The sequence below is a fragment of the Saimiri boliviensis genome, chromosome 1 (genome assembly GCF_048565385.1).
Source record: "Saimiri boliviensis isolate mSaiBol1 chromosome 1, mSaiBol1.pri, whole genome shotgun sequence".
In the NCBI taxonomy this organism is placed as follows: domain Eukaryota; kingdom Metazoa; phylum Chordata; class Mammalia; order Primates; family Cebidae; genus Saimiri; species Saimiri boliviensis.
This window is the reverse complement of record NC_133449.1, coordinates 7,297,361-7,301,769: the sequence shown is the minus strand read 5'-3', so window position 1 is coordinate 7,301,769 and position 4,409 is coordinate 7,297,361. Positions and strand designations below refer to the sequence as shown.

Genomic DNA, 4,409 nt, shown 5'->3' with positions numbered 1-4,409 from the left:
TGGAGAGAATTACAATGGAGAGTTGTCATTGTCACAGTTTTTGGCATGGACCATGGGGAAATCAGACACAAATGGAAAATGAGAAGAAGAAAAGGGAAGAGAAAAGAGACAGAAAAAAAGGAGTCAGAAACTCTCAACATTGTATCTGCCTACATCTCTGGCTGAAAAACCAAAAGCAGCTCAGCCAAAGAAAAATAGTATCTTAACTGGGATCAGAGCTAAACAAAACAAAACAAAGCAAAACAATTTTCAACTTGAGTCCAGCTGAGAAGATTTTTTGCTTGAACATGACATATTGAGGGGAAAAAGATAACAGAAATCAGAATTTATAAAAGAAAAAATCTTGTTTTTTATTTATTTTTTTATTTTTTGAGACAGAGTCTTGCTCTGTCACCCACGCTGGAGTGCAGCAGCATGATCTTGGCTCACTGCAATGTCCACCTCCCAGGTTCAAGCAATTCTCCTGTCTCAGCCTCTCGAGTAGCTGGCATTACAGGTGGTTGCCACCACACCTGGCTAATTTTTGTATTTTTTAGTAGAAACGGGGTTTCACCATGTTGACCAGGCTGGTCTTGAACTTCCAACCTCAGATAATCCACCCACCCAGGCCTCTCAAAGTACTGGGATTACAGGCATGAGCCGCCACACCTGACCAAAAACACTTTACTTTTGATGCCACAAAGTAGGTGGCAATGCCTTAACTGTATGCATGGTGTCAGGCTGAGGGTCCCTTCCAGCTTTGTCAAAGGGAGCACTAACCTTCTCTCCTTTCATATGACACAGAAATCAGAATTTTCACAACTCATTACTCATAATACCTAGGATAGCCCCCCAGCTAAACTGATGGAGAAATTAAATATGAGATGTAAATTAGTAATGTCTGGAATGGAAGAGAGAACATCATGAAAGATACTACAGAAATTAAAAAGGATACTAGGAAAATATTATGAACAATTCTATTCCAATAAATTTTAAAAATTAGATAAAGTGGAAAAATTTCTTGAAGACTAATTTAAAAAACTAACCTAAGCAGAAATAGAAAAAAATAGACTTCTGTCAATTAAAAAAATCATATTCATAATTAAAAACCTTCTGAAAAAGAAAACTCCTGGCCCAGATGGCATCACTGGTGAATTCTATCCAACATTTAAGAAAGAAATAATTGCTATGCTACAAAAATTATTTCAGAAAATAGAGGAGTAAGAAACACTTCTCAACTAATTTTATGAAGCCAGAATTACCCTCTATCAAAACTAGACCGAGGCTTTACAAAAACCAAGAAGTGTAGACAAATATGCTTCAAGGACACATACCACATATTACATACTTTAAAACTTATAAGCAAATTCAGTGTGTGCATGTGTGTATGTATATATGTAGGTATATAAAATGCCATGTCATGGCTAAGGAAATGCAAAGATTTAGCAAGTAAATGCAAAGTTGGTTTAGCAGTCAAAAATCAATTAGTGCCATTTACCATGTCAGCAGAATTAAGAGAAAATGCATATAGTCATCTCAATACATGCGAAAAAAGTATTTGACACAATCAAATACCAATAGAGAGCAATAAATGAATCAATGTAAAAATCGCCACCTAAGACAGGCACTACAATAATAAAAGAAGATGGAATGAAAAACAAGAAAGAATAAAAATGTAAGGTGAAACCAGGATAGTGAGGGGGTAGAGGCTCTGAAAGGGATGTAGAGAAGGTGAGGGAGAACCACAAGTTGAGCAAGTAGCAAAGAAAAAAAAAAGAGAGAGAAAATGTGAGGAGAGATGTGAGGCAGGGAGAAGGGAGAAAGGTGAAGACTAAGGGAATTAAAGAGGCAGCTAAAGGATTTGAAAGGCTCTGAATATCTAAAGAGTTTTTGTTTTTATTTCATAGTATCTAGTGACCACTGCAATGTTTACACTTTCTAATATGCAATTTCCTAGGTGTCAGTATCCTGATGAAACCTGTCCCGGAGCAGTGTTTCTCAAAGTATGGTTTTCACACACTTGCAGCAGAACCACTTTAGCAGTTATTGTTAATGGGTCAGATCCCCCTGCTTCCACCCCATCTCTCCTGACTCACAATCCCTGGGGTGGAATCTGGTAACTTCAATGTTAATGTGCACCCCTTGTGATCCTGATGCACATGAATGCCTAGAGAAGCAATTTCTTTCTTTTCTTTCTTTCTTTTTTTTTTTTTTAATTATACTTTAAGTTCTAGGGTACACGTGTAGAATGTGCAGGTTTGTTACGTAGGTATACACGTCATGGTGGTTTGCTGTACCCATCAACCTGTCATCTACATTAGGTATTTCTCCTAATGCTCTCCCTCTCCTAGTCCCCCAGCCCCTGACAGGCCTCAGTGTGTGATATTCCTCTCCCTGTATTCATGTGTTCTCATTGTTCAACTCCCACTAACGAGTGAGAACATATGGTGTTTGGTTTCTGATCTTGCGTTAGTTGGCTGAGAATGATGGTTTCCAGCTTTATCCATGTCCCTGCAAAGGACATGAACTCATACTTTTTTTATGGTTGTGTAGTATTCCATGTTGTATATGTGCCACATTTTATTTATCCAATCTATCATTGGTGAGTATGTGAGTTGGTTCTAAGTCTCTGAAGGATCTAGAACTAGAAATACCATTTGACCGAGCAATCCCATTACTGAGTACATACCCAAAGGATTATAAATCACTCTACTATAAAGACACATACACATATATGTCTATTGCAGCACTGCTCACAATAATAGGGAAGCAATTTAAACACATGCAGAAAATACACAACAGCAAATCACTTAATATGGCCTCTTCAAGGGTTTCTACAATCCAAGTGAAGTGTACCATTTAATCTATATGCTGCAGACAGGTTCTACAGGGAAGGTGAACTCCAACTTTTAATGCGTGAATACACTGACTGCTTCAGGTGTTCTCCCATCTTCCAAGCTTACAGCCCTTCCACCTCCTCCATAAATCTAGTCCCTGGTGAGCATTTCTCTCCTGATCTCCTGTAGCACTCATTACCTCTGTTCTCCCTCCAATTCCCTCGTAGAGTATGATCCGGTGTTGTTGCAGGGTTATTTGTGTTGTTTGCTCTCTCCTGACCTCTGTGGAGGCTCCTGCAGCCCTGAGGTTAGCCGTATTGCTCTGCCTACGCTCACCTCCCCTCATCATGTCGCCACCCGGGAACAGCTGATTGATGCTGACAGACAGCATATCATTGTAGTTATTGTTAGCTGTTCTGTTTACAGAATCTTGGTTATAGGTCATTCAATTCACCAAGGCTCCCAACCAAGCAAGATGCTGGCATTTCTCTGAGTCCTCTCTCCTCTGCCCAAGTCACATAGCTCTTTAACGCTATGTATTTTGCAAATCAGTCCTCTGCAGGCCATCTCCACACAGTTGCCTTTGTTTAGTTATCATTACTTATCATCGGGATTGAAATTTCCCACTATTCTCCCTGCTTTCCTTCCCTCCATAGTCTTCCTCACCAATCCTGTCTGCACAATTGCTACAAAAGGAATCTTTTGAAAACATCCCTATGGTCTTCTCACTCTCTTCTTCGGAGTGCTGTAAACACTCCACTTATCTGTGTATTGCAGCTGGAGGGTCCCTGCCTAATGTGGGGCTTCTTATTGTCCTGACTCCACACCTCCGGGTCATGTACCATGTGACAATATAGCATCAGGAGCTCAGTTTCTGGAAAATAAATAAAAAATAAGACCTGAGTTTGAGTCCCACCTCCATTACTTATTAGCTATTTGACTTGAACACATTATTTAATTCTCAAAGCCTCAATTTATTCTATATTAAGTAGGCATAATAATAGCACTTGTGTTGTAAGGGGATTTCAATGAATAACTGAAATAGTGCTTGAAAAGTGTTTAACCTAGCCCTGGAGCACATGCTGAGTAAATACAAGTTATTATTATTATCTCACGGTGTTGTGTCTTTATGCAATTCCTTCTGCTTAGAATGTCCTTCCCATCCTCGCCCATCTAGAAAACTCCTACTCTTTTTTTACTATTCAACTGCTATCTGTTCAACTCCTGCCTTCTCTGAGAAACCTAGAGATTATTCACACCATCAGGCATTTTAAGTTCAGTTTTTTTCAACCATCTAACTGGCTCCAGAGTAAGAATACTAAAACATATTCCCTCCCTGATAAACAGCAAGGGAAGGCCCCCCCCCCCATATTTATTTCTGTATCTCCAGAAGTTAGGACAGTAATGCCGTGACTTTGTATTTTCAGTCGGTTGATTGAAAGAATGCATGAATGACCTTTTAATGTCTTTGTCTATCTAGCAGGGGTCAGTCCCATTTCTAAATATATTTTAAAATACCATTAAAATGCACAAGATATTCAGGGCAGAAGGAAATTAATCATTTCTTTCCTTCAAAATACAGCTTAATTGGAG

At 39.1% G+C, this 4,409-nt stretch overlaps 1 non-coding gene across 1 annotated transcript; it reads right to left on the bottom strand.

Annotated features, from left to right (window-relative positions):
* Positions 1 to 655: 655 nt before the first annotated feature.
* On the bottom strand, positions 656 to 781 carry LOC120362268 (U6atac minor spliceosomal RNA). Its single transcript, XR_005578224.1, has one exon. It is a non-coding gene; the product is annotated as a U6atac minor spliceosomal RNA (small nuclear RNA).
* Between the last annotated feature and the right edge of the window lie 3,628 nt (positions 782 to 4,409).